The sequence below is a fragment of the Mandrillus leucophaeus genome, unplaced genomic scaffold (genome assembly GCF_000951045.1).
Source record: "Mandrillus leucophaeus isolate KB7577 unplaced genomic scaffold, Mleu.le_1.0 Scaffold1167, whole genome shotgun sequence".
NCBI classification, from domain to species: domain Eukaryota; kingdom Metazoa; phylum Chordata; class Mammalia; order Primates; family Cercopithecidae; genus Mandrillus; species Mandrillus leucophaeus.
In genome coordinates, this window is record NW_012099954.1 from 99236 (window position 1) to 106567 (window position 7332).

General features: G+C 34.9%; 1 pseudogene across 1 annotated transcript; it reads right to left on the reverse strand.

The window, feature by feature from the left end:
• Positions 1 to 5822: 5822 nt before the first annotated feature.
• Positions 5823 to 7328, reverse strand: LOC105553491 (annotated as a pseudogene). The gene is made up of 2 exons (XR_001008158.1): positions 6614 to 7328; positions 5823 to 6569 (listed from the first exon to the last, which is right to left on the reverse strand). The product of XR_001008158.1 is annotated as a 52 kDa repressor of the inhibitor of the protein kinase-like (transcript).
• Between the last annotated feature and the right edge of the window lie 4 nt (positions 7329 to 7332).

Here is a 7332-nt window from a genome sequence, read left to right on the forward strand (position 1 = left end):
GTTCGAGACCACCCTGGCCAACATGGTGAAACCCTGTCTCTACTAAAAATACAAAAATTAGCTGGGCGTGGTGGTACGCACCTGTAATCTCAGCTACTCAGGAGGCTGAGGCAGGAGAATCACTTGAACCTGGGAAGAGGAGGTTGCAGTGAGCCGAGATCAGGCTACTGCACTCTAGCCTGGGTGACAAGAGAGAAACTCCATCACAAAAAATAAAAAATAAAATAAGAAAAGAAAAAAAAATCAGCAATAATGAAAAGCTACACATCAGAACAAATGGGATAGAGATACAACCGGACTCAAAAGAAAATTTATCACCTTAAATTTTTAGATCAATTTTTAAAAGGAATGAAAAATTAATTCAGCCACTAACCAAAATGTTGGTTAAAAAATCATGTAAAACAGAATGCAGGAATTAGTAAAGATACAAGCAAAAAATGAAAGAGTTAGAAAATAAACTACAGGCCCTCATGATTCTAAAGATAATGTGTCTAACTGATTTTGATGGGAAAGTTTGCCATAGGAGAAGGAAAACTCAAAAGTCTGCTTTAGAAGTTAGCCTGTAATATGTGAAACAGGCCAGGTGCAGTGGCTCATACCTGTAATCCCAGCACTTTGGGAGGCCAAGGCAGGTGGATTACCTGAGTTCAGGAGTTCGAGACCAGCCTAGCCAACATGGCAAAACCCCATCTCTAGTAAAAATACAAAAATTAGCTGAGCATGGTGGCGGGTGCCTGTAATCCCAGCTACTCGGGGAGGCTAAGGCAGGAGAATCGTTTGAACCCGGGAGGTGGAGATTGCAGTGAGCCAAGATTGCACCAATGTACTCCAGCCTGGGCAACAGAGTGACACTCTGTCTTAAACAAACAAACAAACAAAAAATGTGCAATATAAATAAGAAGGCATTCACATTAACTTAGAGACATTTTGTTTCTTTTCATTTTGTTTTTTATCATGGACCATGAGGGTAGCTTTTTAAGAAAAAGAACTAGGCTTCTCAGTCTTAGTTTATATATCTGAGAGAGAAAAAAGGAATATCTTTTACATCAATATCATTATGTAACGAAACTAAAAAGTAATAACAATAGCAGTGTGTAGAAATATACAAATCACAGTGTCAGAGTGATAGTCTTGGGTGGTAGAACATAAGTAATCTCTATTTTCTGCTTTCTCTACAATGAATATGTATTCTTTATGTAATAAAAATTAAGATAATGATTCCCTACTTCACAGCATACCCAGAAATCGATTCCAGATGGATTGCAGATTTATATGTGAAAGAAAAAGCAATAGAGCTTTTAAGGAAATGTAAGATAACATATGGGCCTTGGGAATAGGTAAAAATTTATTTAGAAAGATTCAAAACTGTCAACCAAAAATGATAAACTGGATTACAGCAAAATTAAGAACCTCTGTGCATCCAAAAGATATCATTTGGAGAGACAGAAGTATGCTGGAGAAATTATTTGTAATTATATAAAATGGCCAAGAACTTGTTTCTAAATAGAGAAACAAAGGAAAAAATAAGACATGGGATTTCTAAAGCAAAAATAATACATGGGATTATAAGAAAATTAAGAACTATTTAAGTCACTATCAGGAGAGTGAAAAGTGTGGGAGACACATTTATCTAACAAAGATTTGTATCCAGAACATATTAGTAAAGGCTACTCTACATTAAATAAAAGACAACCAAACAATAAATATAGTCAAAAGACTAAAAGACATTTCACAAACAGGATATAAAAATGCAAATAAACACTGGAAATTTTACTCAAAATCATTAATCAAGATAATGCAAATAAAAAAGCACATACTTACAGGCTGAATAAGTTTAAAAGATGGATAATATCAAATGGTGGCAACGACATGGTGCAACTGGAGCTCTCAGACACTGCTGAGTGGGGATGCAAATTGCTACAACCACAGTTTTTAGGTTTAGCTCAAACCTAAAAACTACCCAAAAGCCAATCATCAGTCAAAAAGATCAACAAATTATGGTATATGTGCACAATGGAATACTAGACAGAAGGAAAATGTAAAATCTGCAGTTACATGCAACAATATAAATGAATTCACAAAGAAACTGTTTAGAGAGAGACCCAGACTCCCAAAAAAGGATATATATTACATGATTCCATATCTATACAATATGCAAGAACAGAAAAAAATACTCTATGTCATTAGAAGTCCAGGTACTGGCTAACCCTTGGGATGCAAAGAATAGAGATTAGAGTGAAGTTGAGAGATTTTCTAAGGTGGTAGAAGCATTGTTTCTTGATCTGGATTTTAGTTGTACAGGTGGGTTGTTTTGTGAAAGTTTATACATCTACACTCCTACGTTCATTTTTCTTTGTGTGGGTATGTAATACTGTATTTTTATTTAATATGTTAATATTGAAAACACTTTTTTTTACTATATGGGAAAAGCTTAAAAGAACCTCAGGTAATTGAACATTAAAATAATCTTTGAGGGTAAATATTTATTTCCAGACACAATTTAAAACAAATTTGGAGCCTATAACTAGACTCTCACAAGCCAAGAATATCAGGAAAATTCTGACAAAAATATTATCTGTTGCTATTTATGAGTCACTTAATAATGTATTCAATTTTTCTTTATATTTCCTCCAAAGAACATATTTGCATTTAATTAAAATACATTGTCAACCATATGGCACTTAACTCATGAGTTAAAAAATAAAGAAAGAAAAATAAAGAAAAATGGAAATTAATAACTTTCCCTTGATTTTGAGGGATTCATGAATGATTCATTAGTTTTCTTTTGAAATATGCAGTGCTGCTAAGTTTACTCAAGAGAATGTAGACTCCTGATGAGTCTAATCATCATTTTCTATTTTATTTGAAACTTCTTGACCTTTTATACCATTTTGCATATTAAGGTCTATATCCTGTTGTACAGTATTATAGGATTATTTAGTAGAAGTATTTTTTCTGACACAATGGATTCACACAAAATACATCAATTGACTTCTATATAGAGTAATGTTTCTAGTCCAGGAAAAATGAAATATAAGTGGAACAGTCAACTGCTTTAAAGGAAATATGTTTTTCTAAACAATTATACCATTGCTTCTGCTTAAATGGTCATTATATTGGAATTGTACAAAGCATAATGAACTGATGTGTCTTGCTCCTGAAAATTGGTCTTTTGGCAAAATGTTCTGGAAAATAAGTTCTTGATATCTATGGTTTAAGGGTCATATAAGTAAAGTGCTTCCTTCTATACAAAGTATTCAAGTAGTATATTCTGCATTTCAATTTGCTAATGAGACAAAATTTTAGCAGTCTGTTAGCGATAGAAAAGGTTAAAAGAATTATTACCACTAAGATTTTTTTTAATTCTACACTAAGGCAAAGATATATTGTATTGAGGAAAAGCAAAAATAATTGTATTTTAAGGAAGTGTTAAACAAAAAATCAACATTATGTGGCACTTAACCAGTAGAGGTTTTTGCCAGGAAAGAAAAAAAATGGCAGAAGATTAGAGAGAACACAGGAGCCAGTCTTGGAGTTTGCCCCACTGACCTGACTGAATGACAAATAAGGTGAACCACCACCAGCACAGGGAGAAAAATAGGCAAGGAGACTTTAGCAAGCCGATGAAGGAAGGCAAGGCATTGTTCCAAGGATAGAAGAAGAAAGGAGCTGCTCTCTCCCTATCCAGTTTAACTTACAAAACTCTGGAAGCAATGGGAGGAGCTAAAACTACAACTCTGTTCTAGTTGGGGAGGTGCCTGGAAATCCATCAGGCTAACATGATAATGATTGAATGGTTTCAATATAAGACTCTCTAATATGTTTGCAAAGAGCAAAGTAAATGCCTGCACTAAGGAGCAGGGATTTGCTGACTCTGAGCAAAAATTCATACAGGCTTTTTCATTCCAGTATACTTCACCATATTTTTTCCAAAATAATAACTATTTATAACCAATACGGCCTAGTAAGAGTGATGCTCAAGACATTGTCACACCAAAGAACATGTATGTCAAACCTCTTCTCCTTTTAAGGTCTCTGTTCTCTTACCTGTAAAATGAGAAGATTGAACTGGGTAATTTCTGTGACCATTTACACACCCAACATTTTATTTTTCTATAATTTTATGATTTAGAATAAAGTATAAAATATACAAGACCACCTGGGAAGGGAAGAGGTTGCAGGCTAAAGAAGGACAATATGAATATTGAATCTTCATTATGAAGGGAGGGTAGCAAAAAATAGATGTTGCCCTTTGGGATATAGCAGCTTCAAGAAATACCTTGTTCCTTGATGAGACAAAGTAAGGTGGAAATAAAAAGCTGAAATCAATATTTTGGTGTCCAAAAGAGGCCTACTAAGCTCAAATGAATTACATGTACTCAATAAAGCTTTACAAACAGCTTAGAGAGAAAAGGGTGCATTACATGGTTTCTTTTGAGAAATTTTGTAGATTATGCACACTGACTTCTTTTGTTCCAACATTTTACACTGTACACATATATAGAGACTTAAGTATTAAGGTCATTTAAAAAACTGAAATGAACTTATCGAAGTGCAGGGTTCCTATTACTGAATATTCTCACCCACACAAATTGAGACCAAAATTGTATTTTATGTCAAGGAATGTACTTTTTACAGAAAATTAAAATAAGATAAATTCCAATAAATAAATTGAGATAAATAAATTCAAATTCACAGGAATTACTTTGAAAATACATCAGCCAAAGGGATGCCTTACATAGTATTTCTTTACTTTCATGGTTTTTGTTTGTTTTTAAACAAACATCACATTTTATTTAGATTGAAATAAACTATACAAAATAGATTTTCTTCACCAAAAATAACAGCAATATTTTCCATATTTTTCTAGATAAACCTCAACACTTATTTTTGTAGGTTTTCCACGTTTTGATTATAAATCAAGATGAGGCAGTAGATAAGAGTCATGGAAAAAGACAGAAAAAAAAAAAAAAAAACCAGACAAATCAGTTGTCAGTATCCATGGCCTCCGATTCTGTCTTCAGCTTGAAATACAAGTGTTCAACATATAACTGCTAAAAAGCTTAGGAATATGTAGGCTCCACAAAGGAATGTAAACAGCAACAATGAGATGTGGAAAAACAACAGGCTCTTCCATTCAAACTTTAACTTTTGTTTGTTCCTTTAAGCTCATTTGAGAAAGACAAAATCTACACTGAAGTCCTTGTTTGATGAGCTCACAAGCTTTTCTCTGGTAATTTCTTGTAACTGTCCAGTATAGATTTTTAACATACTTAAAACTCCTATTAGTCAAAGGTCAATTGTGGGCTTCACTATAACATTTTATAAAATGTATTCCTTCCTCCCATACCTCTTCAAGATATATTTCTTCAAAGAATTCATAAGACCCAACAAGTAGAGATTCACAGTGATAATAAATGCTATGTCTAAAATGACTTAACCAAACCAATTCCAGAGTGCCACCAGCAAAGATCACGCAGAAGGAAACATGGGACTTTCAATGTTCTCTTCTGGAGGAACAGATAGGTCCTCAAAGCATGAGAGTTCAAACAGGGGCCATTTAGCAGGTAGATTATCCAGAGGCCACCGCGTCCGGCCAAGAAAACCTATTTTTAAAAGTCTCTCAGGTATTTTCCAAGGTTTCTGAATTATCTGTGGGAAGCTCTGACTTACTTGTATAGAGTTTAACATATGTGTCCACCATTAAATCCAGGTCGTGTTTTATATCAAAATTTATGTTAAGCAAAGCCAAGTTACTTGATCTTTAGCCTGTCAAAGTGTTCCCCAAATAGGCTTTAAGACGCTTTCATTCATTTTCATACCTATTTTTCCTCCTGTGTTTCCATTTGATTCTCCAAAAACGAAGCTCCGCTGAGAACGTGTCAGGATTGGGTAAGTCACTTCTATACATGTCAGCATGGTGTTCCTCCGACGTATTGAATTTGAGTTGTCACATGACTGAGGGTACCAGAAATAAGCATTCAAGAGCTTTAAGGTGCTGTTCTGAGAATATATCTTTAAGTTCCTGAATAATGTGCTCCACTGTTGGGACACTTAGGGTTTCTTTATAGTAACTCTCAGAGGTTAGCTGAGATTCCAAGTTACCCTGGTGAGCTCTGCGGAATTTCCCAGGGAGTTTCATTTGAATATCAAGTTTGGTTGCCAAATTTGTGGCTTCCTCAAACCAAAATTCATGATAAACTTCAATATTTTCCATCACTTGTTGAGTGAATGCAATACTGCAGTCAAGCCACCGGCTGCAAAGAAGACATCAAAAGTTTGCCCCTGGAGGTTTTTCCCAAAGGCTCTTGTAAAAAATAGGACATTTTTAGGAACAACAATAGTAACAATGAAATCAAAATCTGTTACTGCACTGCAGAGTACAAATGCTCGGCCAGCTATACAGTTATTCCATCTAATATTTGTGTCACTATTTATACCATCTAAACCTAAAACAAGTGCTTGCAGGAGTTCCACTAAAATTTCAAAAACATCATGCCTGCCTGTCCACTGATAATGGCAGATTTCCTTCAGTTCTTTGCCCCTTTCTTTACTGTTCTGGAAAAAAAGAAAAAAACAAAAACAAAAACAAAAAAAAACAAAAAAAAAAAAACAGAAATTACACTGTCAAGTTCTAAAAGTAATTGTGGTGATCGATGAAAAAAACACACTTCCTCAATTGTTCCTAATGCAACGGATACTCCCATAACAGGTACTGATTTTGCCAACCACATATTTGGCACAGGAAGCGCAGATTGTGTAGATAGCTTGGGGATATTTCTCTAATAGTCTGGAAGCAACACTTTTCATTTTGGAAGAAAATCCACTAGACACAATGTAAGCCTGGTTACGACAATACTTCATATTTAATCCCCACTTCTCAGTTATCATAGTGTGAAATTTCACAGCCAAAATTTCTGCTTCAGCTTCATAAGGCAGGAAGCCTACAAATTCCTCTCTTAGGTTATGAGATTCATCAACAAACCTCACCAACACAGGTAGGTGCTCTTACCCTGCTATGTCCACTACGTCGTCAACGATCATGGAAAAGAAGTGTGAATCTCTCACTTCTCTGAGAGTTTCTTCTCGAATACAGCTCTCACAGATCTCTGGAACTGCCTCTGCTGTGTTTTGGAACAAAACAACGTTTTAACTGCTGTTGTCTCAAACTGCTTTCTCAGAACCTCTTCACCAGAATTTATCCGGCACTCCAGCAGCGCTTGAAAGTTATCTGGAGTAAAGAGACCTTCTGGGATTTCATCAACTTCATGTCCATTCAGAAGTATGTTTTGTTTTCCCATCAGAATCAACATTTCAAATAGAGATTTTAGG